The sequence below is a fragment of the Neophocaena asiaeorientalis genome, unplaced genomic scaffold (genome assembly GCF_003031525.2).
Source record: "Neophocaena asiaeorientalis asiaeorientalis breed wild unplaced genomic scaffold, Neophocaena_asiaeorientalis_V1.1 scaffold129, whole genome shotgun sequence".
NCBI classification, from domain to species: Eukaryota; Metazoa; Chordata; class Mammalia; order Artiodactyla; family Phocoenidae; genus Neophocaena; species Neophocaena asiaeorientalis.
The window spans coordinates 4,155,712-4,175,156 of NW_020172446.1; the positions used below are offsets into that span (position 1 = coordinate 4,155,712).

At 52.0% G+C, this 19,445-nt stretch overlaps 1 protein-coding gene across 7 annotated transcripts in view; it reads right to left on the bottom strand.

Annotated features, from left to right (window-relative positions):
• MYO18A (myosin XVIIIA) overlaps positions 1-19,445 on the bottom strand; it is an 84,645-nt gene that overhangs the window by 62,071 nt on the left and 3,129 nt on the right. Inside the window, exon 1 of one of the 7 annotated variants that reach the window (XM_024734671.1) lies at positions 11,328-11,345. The exons of the other annotated variants lie outside the window; for them this stretch is intronic. The gene's annotated coding sequence lies outside the window, so the exon portion shown is untranslated. Of the gene's footprint in view, positions 1-11,327; positions 11,346-19,445 lie in introns of those variants that run through there. 7 annotated transcript variants of the gene reach the window in all.

The window sequence follows — 19,445 nt, forward strand, 5'->3', positions numbered from 1 at the left end:
TGGGGAGGGGAGGCGGGGTTGCTGAGAAGCCAGAGCAGAGCTGTCTCCTAACCAATACCCAACAGGGTGTCTGGAGACCCCAGGCCTGTCACCCTGGCCGGTCCTGTGAGCCCAGCGGGTCCTGTAAACAGTATTACTTTCTCTGTGAAGAGGTTGCTAAGCACTGCCCAAGAGGACCGAAGCCCAGCTCCGGCTCCTACCTGCCACTCGCTGTACAAGCCATTAGGACGCTGGGCTCGTGAGTCTGCTTTCCAGGGAGTGGTGTGTCTTCCCGGGGAGATGGTCTGGCCTTTCGGGGGCACGTACCATGTCACAGGTCTTCGTACCTCCAGTGCTTTCTTGACACAGTGGTGCCACTTGCCTCAGTGGCACACTGAAATCCCCAGTGAGACTTTAAAAATACTGATGCCTCGATCCCACCTCTTCCCCCTAGTTTCTGAGTTAATTGGTCTGGGAGTGCGGCCCGGGCACTGGGATTTTTAAAAGCTCCCGCGGTGATTCTTACATACAGCCACAGCTGAGAGCTGCTTGACTGCAAGGTCAACGTGAGGCCTAGGGCAGAGGTGCCCATTTGTTGTATCAATGAGAGAGTCAGTGAATGAAGGAATGAATGACTTAGCTGTGTGGCCACGGGCAGGTGACTTAGACTTCCCTCATCCGCAAAATAAGGGTTATGCTGCACTGACTCTCGTAGCATGAAATTGGTGAGGTTCTCAGTCAGGGAAAGGGCTTTGGTTTTCGAAATGTGGTCTCCAGACCAACAGGATCAGCATCACCTAGGAACTTGTCAGAAATATAAACTCTAGGGCCCCACCCCAGACCTACTGAATCAGAAACTCAGCATGTTTTTATGCTGAGTTTTTACCAGCCCTCTCTAGGTGATTCTGAGAAGCACTGCTTTAAAGGAATTATTCACACTGTACTGTGGTTAAGTTAGTGAGGCCTCCAGAGCCAGACTGCCGGGTTCAGTCTTGGCTCTTCCATGCAGTAAACTACACGACTTCACTCTTGCTTCCGTTTCTTCACCTATAAAATGGGGGAAGTAATACTGCCTACTACATAGGGTTATTGTAGGGATTAAATGAATTAGTACTTGCAAAGCCTTAAGAACAGGGTCCAGCCCCTATGTTTTCGATAAGTTTTAACAGTTATCATCTATCTGTGATCTTTGGGGTGGGGGAGAGGCATCCCAAGCAAAATTTTCAGGTAACTGAAGCCTACCCTCTTTAAGGGACAAAATACTTTCTATTTTAAGTAGCTTTCTAAATTCTATTATGATTTCCAATCATAAAAATAACAAACATTTTATAGACTCTCTTTCTTTGGTAGAATACTCTGAACTCATCTCTAACATCTTAAACTCTGACCTCCTGACTGACAGCCTGGCTTCTGCCCCACCAACACCCCAAACCACTCTCCAAGGGCACCAGCCCCGACTCGGCACCGCAGTCAACCTGAAGCCTCGGGCTACCCCCATGTTAGGAAGGCCAGACGCCCTTTGTGTCTGTGTATCTGCTGTTTAGTTCTTTTGTCCCCTACCCCTGCCAGACCATCGGCTGTCACTCTGCCTGTCAGCACGCCTGTCTTGCGCAGTCTCACCTCCTTCTAACATGCTGTTTCTGCCAAAGGCTGTAAAGCCAAATAACTAAGCCTGACAGAAGAGTCCAGAGCAGAACACGTGGGATGTCAGCGAACACACAGCCTCTCCTGTGAGTGAAAGGCCTGGGTTTTCACACGCAGACTCCGTGTTCTCTACGCTGGCTGCCTGAGGGCCTTCGAGGCTCACCTGCCATTCGGCAGTGCCCTGGAAGATGACTTCTGGGTGACCGAGTGTCACTTCGTCTGCACAGTCTCGTCTGACTTACTAGTAGTAACCGTGGGCCCATCCGTTCCGAGTTTCTACTCAGATGACTAGATCCTGTCCATTCTGTCTCTGAGATGCTTGGTGTTACTGACGGAGACCATCTCAGGGCAGTTTCACTTCCCTTAGTGAAAAGGGAAACCTCTTCATTCAGAGGGGGAAACTGGGGCCCTGGCAACCCACTCAGCTTTACACATAATCACCATTAGTCCCTCTGCTGCTCAAAGCTCAGTGCTGTCTCAGGACCTGGTCCTTAAGCCTGTCCTATGGCTCTGGGGGCCACGCGGTCACTCCCACAGCCAGCCAGACCACCTCCAGGCACCTCAGCCTCCCTCTAAGGACAGCCACAATCTGGGTCCTCCTCAGCGCTTCACCCTCACCTTCCTCTCACCCTCGCCCTCTCCCCAGCACTCCAGGCTCTCACTCTCTCAGGAAGATCTTCCCACGGCTCCCTGCCCTCATCTCCCACAGAGCCTTTACTTATGAAAGTTTCTCCACCAGCCCCTCTACCTTCCCCATTTCTCAAAGTCCATGGTGAGTTCCACCTCCTTCATGAAGCCTTTCTCAAAACCCAAGACCTGCGTGGTAACAGAGTGCAAAGTCTAAATCCCAGCTCGGACTCTTTCTTGCAGTCTGACCTAAGGGAAAGTTACTCGATTTTTTAGATTTTCCACTTTTTGCCTTATAATAGTACACTTACCTTATGGGGTTGTCGTGAGAATTAAAAAAAAAAAAAAAGTGGGACTTCCCTGGTGGCACAGTGGTTAAGAATCCACCTGTCAATGCAGGGGACATGGGTTCGAGCCCTGGTCCAGGAAGATCCCACATGCCGCGGAGCAACTAAGCCCGTGCGCCACAACTACTGAGCCTGCACTCTACAGCCTGTGAGCCACAACTACTGAGCCCAGGTGCCTAGAGCCTGTGCTCGACGGCAAGAGAAGACACTGCAATGAGAAGCCCGCGCACCGCAACGAACAGTAGCCTCCACTCATGGCAACTAGAGAAAGCCCAAGTGCAGCAACGAAGACCCAACACAACCAAAAATAAATTAAAAAATAAATAAATTTATTAAAAAAAAAAAAGAAGTGCATGGAAAGCACCTAGCATTAGGCCTGGCAAATTGTCGGTAGTGATTAAATTATTATTAAAAACCAAGGTGTAGTGAAAAGAAAAAACCCAAAAACCCCACAGTGTTCACTGTCTATACCTATACATCAGCACATATGCATGGTGGTTCTTGAGTATACTCGACACGGTGCTCTATTACATACAGGGGAGTCACATACCATGTGGAATTAGATTCTAAAGTCAGCATGTAAGGCAAAAATAGAATATAGTCAAAATTACTCTTAAAAATCCCTAAACCTGGGCTTCCCTGGTGGCGCAGTGGTTGAGAGTCCGCCTGCCGATGCAGGGGACCCGGGTTCGTGCCCCGGTCCGGGAGGATCCCATATGCCGCGGAGCGGCTGGGCCGCTGAGCCATGGCCACTGAACCTGCGCGTCCGGAGCCTGTGCTCCGTAACGGGAGAGGCCACAGCGGTGAGAGGCCCGCGTACCGCAAAAAAAAAAAAAAAAAAAAAAAAAAAAAATCCCTAAACCTGCTCACAAAGTATAGTACACATGGGTTTGTATATACCATTCTATATATCTGAAAGCATAATGTATACAGTCATGTACAGCATTGAATAAAAGTGTACAAAATACAATGGTTATAATTTCAGACTACAGTAATATATAGTTTCCTACACAACCACATACAGGTATCCTCCATTTTTTGAAGGTTTGTTTTATGCCACTTGGCTTTTACGAAAGGCATACATTAGTACCTGTTTCCGATAAGCAAAAGAAATCTGAAGAGGATTTTCGCTTTTACAAAAATATGCTAAGAACAAAAATAGTGTCCAGTGTTTGTTTTGCAGCAAGCGTTATAGCGGCAGGACACACGCCAGGCAGCACTGCCAAGCTCCTTCCCCAGGAACTACACTCAGCATCTCAGCATCAAACTGTCATAGCTTAGGGCTTCCCTGGTGGCGTAGTTGTTGAGAGTCCGCCTGCCGATGCAGGGGACACGGGCTCGTGCCCCGGTCCGGGAAGATCCCACATGCCGTGGAGCGGCTAGGCCCGTGAGCCGTGGCCGCTGAGCCTGCGCGTCCAGAGCCTGTGCTCCGCAACGGGAGAGGCCTACGTACCACAAAAAACAAACAAACAAAAAAGACTGTCATAGCTTTGAAGTGAATCTGTAGGTATGCTTTATCTCGATTTTTTAAAATGCATCCATTAGCAAAATGTGCCTTAAGGTCATTGCTTCTTTACTTTGCACCATTTCAGCTTCCAAAAGGTTTCATAGGAACGCTGTACTTTCGGATTGCGGGGGGGGGGGGAAACGGTAGTTGAATTTATTGAAGTTTAATGAGTATATGCCATGACTAAACTGATGTTTTGATGGTAATCTATTTGTGTCATGTGTTTAAGCCTTCTCCCCCTGGAGAACAGGGACGATTTCCTACTTCCTTTAGATACCATCCTACTCCCCAGAACCAGGCACATAGTAGGTGTTCAATAAATATCCATTGGATTTAACTAACGGATCTGAAAGGTACATGTGTAATTAGCCACGCAGAAAAGAATGGGGAACAAAGGAATATCCAGATTGAGTAACAACTTCAACTACTCTGCTCTCCCACATTGGTAGTGTTGGGTGAGTGAAAGGGCCTTGGCTCTGTTTCCGGCACTGGGTTAGGCAGAGCTGGGAGCAGGCTAGACAGGAGGCTCTGAGGAGCAAGTCGTTTATTCTTGCAACTAATGATGATGTGTAATACCTCATGGTGAACACTGCGGGGAAGCACAATGCCTGTTTTGGGGTTTTTTGTTTTTTGTTCGTTTCATCCCCTTACCACTAGACTGTGAACTTCTTGAGGCTGGTTTAGAGGGAGGTAGTTTGTAAAACATTGAGACTGAGGTTCTAATTAGCATTTTAATGAAAGGATACTCCTCTGACCCCATTTGTCTTTCTAGTTTCCCTTTAAATCAAAACTCTTAAAAGAAAAGGGGGGGGGGGCTATAAACACTGTCTCCATAAATGGATACTAATTATGTAGTGCTTGTGTTATGACTAATTTGCAATGTATAAAGTGTCACTAATAGAACTCTTTATTTAAGGAAGTTGGGGGGAGTCTTGTTTCCAGCGCTATGCTCTCAGGGCTGGGGAGGGCCTGGAGCATTTATTTATGCTTCCTGGAAACTCCCCACCACCAGACAGATGCATTCTTCGGGATGATCAGTTCAAAGGTTTCTCAGCACCTGTGCCTTCCCTCTGTTGGCAAGGATTAGCCTTTATTACCTTTTTTTTTTTTTTTGGTGTGTAAGAAATGTCTTCTCTCCTATAAAGTAACAGTGTAAGTGTGTCAGTAGACAGTGACTGGTACTCTTTGAGGTACCAAGGTTTTTTCTGAAATTTTACTGGGCATCAATAACCAGTGGATCCCAAAGGAAGGGAACAGACCCTCTTGAAGCCTAGGGATGGCCGCAGGGAGGAGGAGGAGGTCTGAGGAGAAACCCGCCGAGACCAAAGGTGCAGGCGTAGGGATGGGCCCAGACAACCCTGCCCAGGAGTTGCCTCGCTGGGTTGCGGCCAAGTCAGCCCCTGGCCCCGCCCCCAACCCCTGAGGCCTACGCTTCCTGGCCCCGACGGCTCCGCCAACAGCGCAGGGGCGGAGTCGGGGGCGGGGCCCGGCCGGCACATGCGCCTGGAAGCCCGGTGTGCACCCGCCCTGTAGTGCCGCTGGAGCCCGGCAGAGGGCGGCCGCCCCCTTCTCAAGGGCCAGCCGGCGCCCAGGCCGCGGGATAGCACCTCCTTGGGGTCGCCCTGCCGGCCCCGCCCCCAAGAGGCGCCCCCTGGGAGCTGGAGGCTGAGGGGGGCAGAAGCGGCAAGATGGCCTCTCCCTTTACCCTGGAGGGATACGTCCAGAAGAGGCAAAGATGAGCTCGGCGCAGACTTTGCTTTCATCACCGCTCCATCCCCACAGCCCAAAACAGTCCCTATGTATAGCAGGCACTCAGTAAATGCTTATTGATGGAATAAAATGGATGAATGGATGACTTCATGAATAAACAGAAGACTCCAGGGATGCCTTGAGCCTGTGTCGTGGGGAGAGTTCTGGGACAAGCAATCCAGGAGGGTCAGTGGGCTCAGAGTGGCCAGCCCCACATCACTGCCCCAGAGGTGGTCACTGAGGCTTTGGGCTCCCCCAGCCCCTGCCTTGGCACAACCAAAGATTTGCTCAGAGCCTGTTGGCACCACACCATCTCGTGGGCACAGAGCCCAAGCAGGGAAGTCTGGGCTTGTCCTCTCTGAGAAGACCAGGAGACCATCCCCTCGAAGTCAGGTCCCAGCTGCCTGCGGGGACGGACCACCTGACTGGTGGCTCCAGTAGGCCTGCTGCTCCCTGAGGACTCTCAGCTGCTGGGGATTTCCTCATGGCCCCTGGGGACTTCCAAACTGCCTCTGCTTGCCAAGCTCCCACAAGGCCCAAAGCCAAGGGCCAACCTTGAGGCTGGTTTTCCAACATCCTCCACCCTCCTGCCCCAAATCCCACCAAGACTTGGGGCACGTCTGAGTCTACTAAATGCACCACGCGTGATATTCCCATCCCCACCCCCTCTGGCAGACAGGAGAGAATAAGCATAATGAAGAATCGTTCTTCTCTTTTTCACATAAACGACAACTCTTCTCTATTTCCAGAGGATAAAAAAAAGGAAACCCAGTTTAAGGGTCAGACACACCAATTTAAAATATCAGTATGGCCTCCCGGAGTGTGAGTTGGAGGCCTGTGCTATTTATTCTCAGAGACACTCCTTTAGATAAGCCTCAGTGTCCTCCAAACACTGGATATTCAATAAATGTTTGAGGATCTGTGTGTTCACCTCTGGAGGCCCCTGTTGGGCTTGTTTCTAGCACCCTTTGAAGTCAAAATAAAGCACAGACCCAATCTCCATAGAAGCAGGAAGGAAGAAGCAAAAGCTTCTACTTTTCCTACTAACCCCCCACCTCTGCATTAACAGCCCTGGCCAAATCCACTGGGGCATGCGAGCACCTGTGTATTACCAGGCTGGGCAGAAAACATGCTTGGCGAGCTGGGGAAGCACTGCCCTAGTTGTGGTGGCACACGGCCAGGGACCCGTTGGCCCTGGGGCATCAGGATTCCTGAGTTGGTGAAGTGTAGAAATTGCCCGAGAGAACAAGCCTTCCTTCCTGAGAGGAAGAGAAAACACCACCCTCCCAGCCTCACCAGGGGGACGGCAAGACGAGACGAGGTTCAAGAGCGCCCCACCACTTCTTTCTGAATGAGCTGTCTAGAGCACTGTTTAATACAGTAGCCACTAGCTAAGTGTGGCTATTTAAACTGAAACAAGGAAATGCTTCTGATTAAATTAAAAATGACGTAAAATTTAAAATTCAGTTCCTCAGTCACACTGGCCACATTTCAAGTACTTAATAGCCACGTGTGGCTAATAATGGCTACCAAGTTGGAAAGCACAGACTATCGAACATTTATCACTTTGCAGAACTTTCTACTGGACAGGTCTGGTCCAGAGGATCCCCCTTTCAGCTCGTCCTTGTCATCCTTGCCAAATACTCCTTCAGGTGTTGTCCCTGACCTGCTGTTCTCTCCCACCCCTGCCCCAGAGTCTGCTTAGACTCCTATCCCCATGTGCCATGCCTTGACCCCCAGGCCTCAGAAAGAAGTGGGGGAGGGGACGGTAGCCACAATGTAACCCCCAGCCTGGGAGCAGAAGCCAGATGCAGAAGGGCTGAAAAGGCAAGGCTGAATGGAAGCCAGCCCCCACCCCAAGGCATCCCAGGCCTGGGAGAAAGCCCCTCAGTGCACACAATCATTCCTTGTTTCTGCAGAGTCTCTGGACCATGCATGGGTAAGACATCTGGAATGTAGTGGCCTGAGGGCTTCCCCACATCACCCGCTGCTGGACTCATCTGATGTTAGTGCTCCCAGAAAAAGAAGTGGCAGCAGAACCCTGAACTTTGAAGAGCAAATAAGGCAATGAAGCCTTGTACTGAACAGAATGTTAGGAGTTCTCCCATAGGGTAGTGGGGACCATAACCGGACACCTCCCTGTGGTGCCAGATGGATAAAGCAAATGAGGAAGAGGGGGAGGAGGACGTGGTGGAGAAAGGACTCCGGGGCATGCTCACCTTGCTAGAGAGGCTCAATCAAGCTCCCCAGGGAGGAAGGAGGGACCAGGACACGGATCCGACTGCTATCACATTCTACCACCGGCACTTAATTTGAAAGGTTTTGATACAGTAGCTAGAAAATCCAAGGTGGGAGCGTCTGGGGAAGCTCATAAGTGTGAGGGAGGGAGCAGAGAACAGACCCGGGAACTGGCAGGTCAGGGCTGCCTCTCTGTTCTGTGCCTCAATTCCTGCTTAGCCCTAATCCACGTGGGCTGTCAGAGGCAACACAGGTGTGAGGAAACACAGTAAGTTGTAAAGAGACCACAAGAAAGTAGAGTTTGTTTGTTCAACTGGAAAACAAATAGGAAAGAAGTCTGGTCGTCGAAAGGTATCGCTATCAGCCAAGAATTTGACGGAAGGAAATCACAGGCAAAGTAGCACAGTTTTGAAAACTGGCATCAAACAGATTCGACTGGATGTCCAGGGCAAAGCAATCCCACTCTGAGGCTACCATGTGGCCCTGAGTAAGCTTGGGGACCAGTCTGGGCCTTATTTCCCTATCTCCACCTGGAAGGCGCTTTGGGCAAAAGCACCATCTGAAGGAGAAGAGTAAAGCCCACCCCACCCTCCATGAGCTGAGCTGAGTCGTTAACAGGCTGTGGCATTCCTGTGGGCGGATGACCCGTCAGGCTCCCAGGCACCAAGTGCTTCTCAGCCCTCAGAGACAGATCAGTGATGATGCCAATAACACTATTCTAAGTGATTTACATGTGCTGATTCATTAATCCTCAAAACAGCCTCACAAGGAAAGTACTAGTGTTCTTATTTTACACATGAGGAAAATGAGGCACAGAGAAATCAACTTGCCCACGGCCACCCAGCTAGTCAGCAGCAGAGCCAGGATTCAAACCCAGGCAGTCCGGCTCCAGAGTCTGTGCCATGCCCAGTACATACCAATGGATCAACAACACATACACAATCGTACACAACTCCCGATTTGTGGGCCCTTCTGCCTATGCTGGCTTCCTCTTCCTTCTCCTCCCCCAAATGAGCTGAAAGTAGCTCGTACAGCCAAAACCAGCCTTCCCATCCAACTTCATATTTGCCAAGCATCTGGTTCTACAGCAACAATAAGAGCTGCAGTTTGGGGATTTTGAAGGGAATGGGTGGGGAGGGAAGATGGGAGACCCTTTATAGCAGGGGCTCCTCTTTCAGAGGCACAGAGAGAGACCTCAGAACCAGTGGTCTGGACTTCCCTGGTGGTCCAGTGGTCAAGGCTCCGCGCTTCCAATGCAGGGGGCACGGATTTGATCCCTGGTCGGGGAAGTTCCACATGCTGCATGGCGTGGCCCCCCAAAACACCCACAAAGAAAACAGTGATCTAAGGAAGACACAGGGGCTGCGTGGGGGACCCAGGGCCCTGATAAAAAACAGGAAAGCTGTGTCTTCTTCTGCCCCAGAAACCAAGTCCTCTGGTTTGTGGCCAGCCTTCCTCTGCACAGAGAAGGCGAGGGCTGGTTAGAAGGGCTGGAAGCTGATGGCAGAAATGCTTTGGAAGGGTCTGGGTGAAAAGGACAACCCAGACTAAATTCTGCTGAGTGTGTGTGTGTGTGTGTGTGTGTCTGTGTGTGTGTGTGTACATGCGCCAAGCCATTTCCAAGCTGGGTGTCCCGTCACAGAGCCTGGTTCTTCTCCCCAGGTCAGGGACAAGAAATAATGTGTGGGGGCAGGAAACAATAAAGAAGCCCTGGGAGAGGAATGCAGACAGGCATCTGTGTGACTAGGCAGGGTGGCTCATCTCCCACGACGGAGGGTGAGGGCCTTTTACCAAGCAAAGGTGTTCAGGCTGGTACCCCTCACCTTCTCCAACCCTAGGCCTCATTCCCACCTGCCGCCCCCAACCTCATCTAAACAAAAAACTCCTGTCATTGTCCGGAAATCCTGAAGCCAGAATCAGGATCACTGCAGTCTGCCAGAGAAATGAGGGCTCCAGGCAAAGCCAAGTGCTACGGGGAATGAGGAGTTTGCTGGCCACTTGATTCCAGGAAGACAACCCACAGCCGTACCCCCAGGTTTCTCAGGCGGTGCGCCCAGTTTCCCTCTCGCCTCTATTGATCTTGATGCATGGCCAAGTGAGTGGGGCCTCAGCCTTACCCTGTGCCTGTGTCCTTTAGGTAACCTAGGCCACCTGCAGAGGAGGAGGCCCAGCACAGGCTGGGTGCCCTGTGCCTGAAGCGCCAGGCGCACAGGCTCTCACAGCCTGGACCGCTCCAGGTGAGATAGAAGACGCCAGCCCACCCAGGGAGGAAACCTTTCACTGCTCTGAAGCCGGTGCTTCTGCAGGCGGCTCCACAACCAAACCAGTCCACGGATGAGGGACCTGGGGGCGGGCAGGGACAGGATGCAGGCCGCCAGCGGGAACAAGGACATTGTATCAGACCCTTCCCCTCGCCTTGTCCCCGGAAGGCTCCATCGGACTCTCCAGGCACTGTCCCCTTGATGGGATGGGGCTGGGCATGAAACTGGGTGTCACAGAGAGTCATGACCGTCTCATGCTGCCTGACAGTGCCGTCACTGCTTGGCCTCCAGCCCATGCCACTCCGGGCTGAGATCTATCTTTTCGCAGATGTCTTCTGTTCTAGAGAAAGCACAGGCTCCCAGATCACAGTGATGGCATCTTCAGCCTTTCTCCTCCACAGAACCAAGCCCACAGGGTGACAGCAAGCAGGTGTTCCTCAAGGTTTCCTGACCTCCTGCCTCGAGTGTGCCAAGGCTTGGGGGACACTGGCACCTGGTCCCTGCAGCCCAGAGCCAGGCCCCTCCCCAGCCCACCCCACCTGCAGCCCTCTTCTGCCCACAGCCGGGGCAGCCTCACAGTCCTGCTGCCAGAGAAGGGAGCCCAGGAAGTGCCCTGTGAGAAACCTCCCTCCCTGTGGGTACCCGCTTGCCCTAGGGCCCGGCGGTGAGAGAAGCTGGGCAGGGAGGGAGGAAGTGAGTCAGCTCCTTGCAGAAATGGGAATTGGAGGGAGGAGCCAGCAGAATGGAGCTCAGAGGGCAGAGGGCACAGGGGCTGGAAAGGTCACTAAGAGAGGGAACCAGGCCCTGGAGGTGCTGTATGGCCCACAGAGTGGAGGACGGATACAGGTGACAAACTCAGCGATGCTACCTCCTGCCGAGGCTGGGTGGCCCCTACAGGTCCGAGAACCTGGGTCTGGCAGGCACAGCCCCACCTGAGGATGGAATCGAGGCAGTACCCCTTCCTGACGCACTTACCGTCTGGAGGAAGTGAGGCCCTGTGGGATACGGCCAGCCACGTTCTCGCCTCACTGAGGTTGAGTCTCTGGTCCCCAAGGCCTCCCGCTGCCTCTCCTGAGCCCCGCAGCTCCAGAAGCCCAGGCTCCCCCTGGCCTGGCCCAATGGGGAGACGGATGTTTGCATTTCCCAGAAAGGATGGGAACTGAGTCCAGGCCCCAAGAGCAGAGCAGCTGGGGCTGCCCCGCGTCTGCCCCCGCCCTCTCCGGCAGCCCCTGCCCCTTCGGGAGCTGTCCCCAGGCTCCAGCTGGAATCTGTCGCTCTGACTGGGAAAAATCCTTGCTGTGAAAATTCCCAGCCTGCCGACATTCCAGCACACAGGCAGCCCAGGGAAAGCAGAAGGAAAGAAGGCGCCCTGAGCCCTGTCAGGCCACATTCCACCCCCTCAGAGACCTGCAGCCAGTAAGACAGGCACATTCCTCCAAGGTCCCCTGGGCCGGACACTGTGTGACCTCATGTGACCCTGAATCTGCTTCTCACCCATGCCTGGTGCCTTCCTTGGCAGGCTGTCCCAGGGACCCTCCTCCCAGAGCCCCCTCCCCAGGCCCCTGCTCCTGGCTGTCTAGAGCCCATCTCCCCTCCACTCATGTGAGGGATGCCGAGGGTCCAGGCACACAAGAAACAAAGTCCTAACACACTGCAGACAAGTCACCAAGGACAGTCAGTGGGGAGGGTTCTAGGAACCCAAACTGAGCTAAACAAGGGAACCCAGACAAGAGAGAATGGGAAACCAGTTCCTGACTAGAGAACCATCTTCTTTCCTTCCACAAATATCCACTGCTCTCAAGTGCTCCAGCATGGCAGAAATAAGAAGATAACGAATTAATTACAGTCTTGATGAAAGTTATAAAGGAGACAGAGGATGTGCAGACCTGACATGGTCTGAGAGGGCCAGGGAAGGAAGGCTTCCCTCAGGAAATGATACTCAAACCGGGGCCGGTATGTATGAGTACATGAGGGTGGGCAGGGAAAAGCATGGTAGACAAAAGGAACAGCAGAGACTCGATGGTAGAAGCCAGTGAGAACTCTGCATTGCACACCCACCACCTGCCAGGCGCTCTGCCAGGCCGTGCTCCTCACCTCTGTCCCACAGTGCACACTAGGAGAGAACACATTCACCCCTGCGCCACAGAAGAGGGCATGTTGTTGGTCAGAGATGATGTTCCAGGGATCTTGCTACCCCAAATGCTACAGAGGTCAGTACCAGCATGTCAGTAAGGGCCAAAAAAGGTGAGGGGGCAACGTGCCTGGCCTCCAGGATCTAGAAGGGGAGAGGTATGAGGGGCAAAAGCACAACCCTCCCCCACCCCGGGGGACCACACCCAAAGGCTGACAAGACAGATGCCACTTGTCTTCCTGCGGCTTCCCTCAGCCGCCTTTCCAGTACCTCTCCCAGCTCCCACAAGATTACATCCCGCCTGCTGCCACTTGGGCTCACTTCCTCTGGCTAATCCTCTACAGAGACTGAGAGCAACACCCTTCTGTAGCACGCCGTCCACAGAGCACGAGCGGTCAGTCACTCCTGGCTGCTTCCCCTTTCCTTCCGGAGAAGAGGCTTCTAGTGACAGGGCAGCGGGAACCAGAAGGCCCAGGCCTAGGCTGGGCAGTGGATGTATAAGGATATCCAGAGACTGCCTTCCCCTGCCCTATATAGCTATCTATATGGATATATAGATATCCATCTCTCCTATGCATAGTGAAGGGCAGGAAGCGGATACCTTGAGTTCAAATCCTGACCAGTCACTTAATAACCGTGAAACCGTAGGTAACTTAACCTTAACCTCTCTGTAAACCAGTTCCCTCATCTGCAAAACAGAGATGATTATAATATCTACTTCAAAGGGTCGCTGGGAAAATTTAATGAGTTAATATGTGTGAAACATCTAGAACAGTGTCTAATGAAAGCAGAGTGAACGCCAGCCAGGATCGTTGTTCTTGCTTCCACTTTTCATGCCCTTCCTTCAACGCATTTCTGTTCGGCTGAATCTTTACCAGATCAATTAAATACCACTCGGGGAGCATGTACGTGCTACGCATTCTACTGGGTGCCATACAGAACACTGGGCAAACACCCCACGTCCTTCCCTGCCGCAGAGTTTGTGCAAAGCGGCCTGGCTCAGCCATGCCCTGATTCTGAGGAACATATGGTGGGAGATTAAGGGAGCCAGAGTGGTGACCCAGGCCTGAGGAAACAGTCTCCCAACCAAACTAGAGCCAACAACTGAAAAAATAAGCTTTGCTGACACTGTCCCCTGTATTTCACAGGACGGAAGCTGTTGCCAAGCACCACGCAGGACTCTAGGGTTGGCTGGGCACCCCCCACCAACTGCACAGCAAGAGGTGGGGGGCCACGAAGACTCCGTTCCTTGGCAGTGCCTGTCTGGCACAGTGCACGCCCACAGTGCTACAGATGCCTGGGGCATATTCGTACCCGCTGCCCGGACGGACAAAGGAGGCGCCAGGCAGCCTGCCCAGGCAGCAGGGGAGCCCTCACCCCAACTGGTCACCGGTCCCCACCCCACGATGCTGCTCTCCACCCCAGGCTCCAGTGAGGAGAATCCAGCAGCTTAGTGTAGCGGGGTGGCGGGAGCCTTGCTGGCAGGCGGAACGCGTGCTTGTGGTTTCTGGGAAATGCTGTAGAGATTTGCAGCATTTTTAAAATACTTGTGTTCCCACCCGCCACACACGCCCCCCTTCACCCCACTCCTCACCCACCCCCAGTCTGGGTGTTTGCATATCTGGTATTTTCCAGAACCACTTCAATGTAAATAAGAGAGATTAGAAGGGAGAGGAGGACGAGGTGGCCAGGGGTATCAGGATGGGCCAGAGGAGTTCTGGCCAGGGCTGGAAGGGGCCGGAGCAGGCTACCTCAATCAAGGCTCTGCCTGGCACCAGGACTCCAAGCTGTGCCTGCAAAAACAACCGATGACCATGACATGTCCCCACACCCAGTCCAGTGTGGCCTGGGCACTGTGCCCACCACCCACGGGCTGGGTGGCCAGGGCACTCTGGGACTGTAGTTCATCTAGCATCTCACTGGGAAAAAAGCAGAATGGTCCTCTGAAGACAAAAGGGAGACCTAGCAGAACAGAAGTGAGCTAGTCTACATGCTGGTCCCATGTACCCCACTAATCCAGGACAGACAACCCCCCAAAATGCTCCCAAAGACCTTTCACCCACCAGTTCTCACACCCTTGACACCTACCCACCCGCCTCTCATTACCAAAAGGACATAGTTTGGGGTCCACCCTGAGCCCCCAAACCAGGGCTCTCACATGGTGAGACTCTGACGCCAGAGGTGCCAGAAGGTTTGGTGCAAAATGAAGTAAAAAATTCCTGGAGTGGGGCTTCCCTGGTGGCACAGTGGTTGAGAGCCCGCCTGCCGATGCAGGGGACGCGGGTTCGTGCCCCGGTCCGGGAATATCCCACGTGCTGTGGAGCGGCTGGGCCCGTGAGCCATGGCCGCTGAGCCTGCGTGTCCGGAGCCTGTGCTCCGCGACGGGAGAGGCCACAGCGGTGAGAGGCCCGCGTACTGCAAAAAAAAAAAAAAAAATTCCTGGAGTAACATTAGGAACAGAGCATTTTAGAACCCTGAACTCAGGCAGTACCCAACTTCTCCACCACCAGAAGACCCTGGGAAGACCACACTGCCCAGAAGCTGGCTGGCCTGGCAAGGCCTGGAAGCAGCACAATTTCAAGTCTCCCCTTGGAATCTTGCAGGCCCCACTCCTGACAGCACCCAGGGACCCTGGGGACAAGGTTGGTGAGGCTCATACCGTTTCCGCCCAGGGGACTAGGGCCTTCCACTACAGCAAGGGGGCCCCTGCCTTCTCCCAGATGCAGGCAACCCTGACCAGCCAGTCCCCTGCAAGGCCACTGATGACCATGCCTGCAGCCCTGAGAAGCCAGACTCTAAAAAGCTGGAAAAAGAAAGAGAGCATCCAGCGCCCCATCTTTCCCGCCAGCTGGCTGTTTTTGACAGAGCTACAGAGAAAGTTTGGACAAAAGCGTTAGGCGTCCCGTTGGAAAGAAAACCTCACCAGGGGCAAGAATGGGAGAGCACTAGGACGGATTAATTAAAGAGGCTGCAAAATTATCTTTCCTGGATGGCATTAGAGACTGGGCAGAGGGAAGGGTACTAATCTTCCTGAGCATTTACTACCGGCTGAAGTCTATCTAAGTGACATCATCTGATACACAAACATGGTTATCTTAAATAAAGGCCCACAAAGCATGGTATACAGAATAAAAAACAAGTCTCCCTTTAGCTCCAATCTTATTCTCTTTCTCAGAGAAAACTGTAGTTGGTTGGGTGTGCATCCTTCTCTGATTTAGTCCTCTCAAGTTCTGGGAGGACAGAATAGAGCCGGTTTATAGAGGTCATGGGTCACTTTGCCTTGGAGGCCTCTCCTAATGGCCACCCCTTTTCTCCCTAGCACAACTGGCCACGTCCTCCTTCTCACCCCATTGCACAGCTGTGCAGACCTCCGTGATAGCAGTTACGGTGCTTGGTTGCATTTCTTCACTTAGGTCTCTGCTCCCTCAAGGAAAGATTATATTTTATTTATTTAATCCCCCTGTGCCTGGTAAAGTGCCGGTTCTTAAGCACACTTCATTCAATGTTTAAGGGAGTCGGTAAACTGAGGCTCACAAAGTTTGGTAACTTTAGTAAAACTCAAACACAGGTCTTTCTGACTCCAAAGTCCACGCTCTTTACACTATAACATGCTCTCTTCCCGATTCTGGAGTGTGGATGTGGTTTAGATGGACACGACGACCTTTTAAGGAACCTGACAGCCCTATAGCCTTTGTTTGTTTGTTTGTTTGTTTATTTATTTATGGCTGAGTTGGGTCTTTGTTGCTAGGCGCAGCCTTTCTCTAGTTGCGTCGAGTGGAGGCTTCTCTTGCTGTGGAGCACGGGCTCTAGGTGTGTGGGCTTCAGTAGTTGTGGCTCATGGGCTCTAGAGCGCAGGCTCAGTAGTTGTGGTGCACAGGCTTAGTCGCTCTGCGGCATGTGGGATCTTCCCGGACCAGGGCTCAAAACTACGTCCCCTGCGTTGGCAGGTGGATTCTTAACCACTGCGCCACCAGGGAAGCCCCCTATAGCCTTTGAGTACGAACCCCAAGGTCCAACAGAAGAAACTGTACCACAGATCTCGGGCAAATGCCTGACAGCTCAGGAAACTAGCCTTGACTGGGAGGGAGTGGTAGGCCTTCCATTAAACCCCCATCTCTCCCCTCCCACCACATCCTCAGAAGCTCAGGGGAGCAGTGCTTTCTAGGTACGGCTCCCATGCAGGCCAGCTCCTCTAGCTCTTGGTGGCAGGGGGACAACCACATCGGCCAGGGTTTAGCCAGCTGGGCTTTTCTGAGCTCATTAGAAACATCTTACATTCCCAGACAACACATTTGTCCCCCGTGAAGGGCCCACTGAGGATACAAACAGAAGGGACCGCTCTCCCCTCTCCCAGGTCCTAGTCCCGGCCAGGCTTCTACCCCTTCTTAATGGTTATTGACTTTTCCACTCAGACTCATGGACCTGGAGGAAGGAATTCTGAACCAACTGGGGTTTTAAGACCCTCATCGTTACCAACACCTCCCTCAATCTCGCCAACTCAAGGAACTCTTTGCCTTTAGAAAACTTAAGGGTAATTGATCCCAAAACAGATGTCCCTAGAACATTTTTCCTGAGGAGCCAAGGAAAGAACGTAGCATCTTCTCCTAAACCTGGCAGTCACGCTTGACCCCTCTTCTCTTCCTTCTCCCACACCAACCAATCAACAAGACTACAATGCACCCCAGTGTTCATAGCAGCACTATTTGCAATAGCCAAGACCTGGACAGATGAATGGATAAAGAAGATGTGGTATATATACACAGTGGAATATTACTCAGCCATAAAAAAGAATGAAATAATGCCATTTGCAGCAACATGGATGGACCCAGAGATTATCATACTAAGTGAAGAAAGTCAGAGAAAGACAAATATCCTATGCTATCACTTATATGTGGAATCTAAAAAAATGATACAAATGAACTTATTTACAGAACAGAAACTGGGACTTCCCTGGTGGCACAGTGGTTAGGAATCACAGTGGTTAAGAATCTGCCTGCCAATGCAGGGGACACGGGTTCGAGCCCTGGTCCGGGAAGATCCCACATGCCACAGAGCAACTAAGCCGTGCACCACAACTACTGAGCCTGTGCTGTAGAGCCCATGAGCCACAACTACAGAGCCCATGTGCCACAACTACTGAAGCCCCGTGTGCCTAGAGCCCGTGCTCCACAAGAGAAGCCACCTCAATGAGAAGCCGGCACACTGCAACGAAGAGTAGCCCCCGCTCGCCGCAACTAGAGAAAGCCCGTGCGCAGCAATGAAGACCCGACGCAGCCAAAAAATAATTAATTAATTAATTAATTTTGAAAAAAGAACAGAAATAGACTCACAGACATAGAAAACAAACTTATGGTTACCAAAGGAGAAATGGAGGGAGAAGGATAAATTAGGAGTTTGGGATTAGCAGATACAAACTACTATATATAAAATAGATAAACAACAAGGTCCTACTATATAGCACAAGGAACTATATTCAATACCTTGTAATGAACTATAATGGAAAAGAATCTGAAAAAATATATATTTTATATACATATATAAAACTGAATCACTTTGCTGTACACCAGAAAGTAACACAACATTGTAAATCAACTATATTTTAATTTTAAAAAAGCTGAAATAAAATAAAAAAGACAACAGAGCCTACCTCAGTTGCTCCCATCTGATACATCTCTCCATCTCCACTGCTTCTACCCAAGTTCACGCCTCCATCTATCCTACTGAGATTACAACAGCTCCCTCACTATTCTCCCACAGCTATCCTTGCTACACCTGAAACCATTCTCCATACGCAGAGAGATTTTTCAAAAACCTGTTCCCATCACTCCCTAATTAAATTGCTTCATTGCCCTTGGGTTAAAGTTCACATTCCCTAGCGTGACTCACAAGGGCCTTCGTGACTTGCCCCTGCTTGCTTCTCCTGCTGCTTCTCTCAATAATGTCCCCACACTGTCCCCCAGTCTTTTTTTTTTTTTTTTTTTTTTTAATATCTGGGGCCTTCACCGCGGCATGTGGGATCTTCCCGGACCGGGGCACAAACCTGCGTCCCCTGCATTGGCAGGCGGACTCTCAACCACTGCGCCACCAGGGAAGCCCTGTCCCCCAGTCTTATTCCCCAGATGTGTCATTCTCTCCAACCTCTAGACCTTGACATGTGTCTTACAGCCTTCCTCTTCCTCCTCTCGCCTCCCTGACACTCATCTCCCACCCAGATGTCAGTCCTCCCTGACTCATTCCCAAGGCTGTCCTAGAAGTCCCTCTTCTGTGCTCCCTAGGGCCGTGTCCTGGCCCCTGTCACTGAGTTTCTCAAATGGCATTGCCCTTGTCTGCCACTTGACCATCCCTCCCACCACACTACGAGTTCCTTGGGGCTGGGGGTATGTGCTACTCACTGCTGGACCCCAGGACCTAGCGCACAGAAAGTGCTCAACAAATGTCTGTTTGATAGATAGGTGAGTGGAAGAAAAGACGCAGAAGAGTTGCTTCTCTCGGGCCAGCTGAGTGGTTCCTATCAGGCCCCAAGTCTATCTTAACTACCGTAGCTCACCCCTGCTACCAGTGGAAGCCTGTCTAGCAGCCACAGGGATACACGAAGAAGGTGTAAGCCAAGCATTCTGGACACACACGATGTGAGAAGGAAACCCAAGGGGCTGTCTCTCCCTGGGGCCTTCTGAAGAGGCCACGGAAAAAGCCATGGGGCCTGGCCCCCATCTGTGTGCCGAAAGAGAACAGATGGCTAACCAGCTCCCTCAGAGCTCCCAGGGGACAGGCAACGTGTGGACACAGTTGATGGATGGCCTGATGGGCAGGGTGGCCGCCAGGAGCTGTACCCGTGGGGCTGGAGTTGTCAGGGTACCCCACCCAGCAGCCTGGAGGAGGCGGGAAGACTCTTTTCTTGGCATGGAACTGGGATTAGAACTGCTGCCAAGAAAAGGAGCAGGAGGAAGAGGAGGAGATAGAGG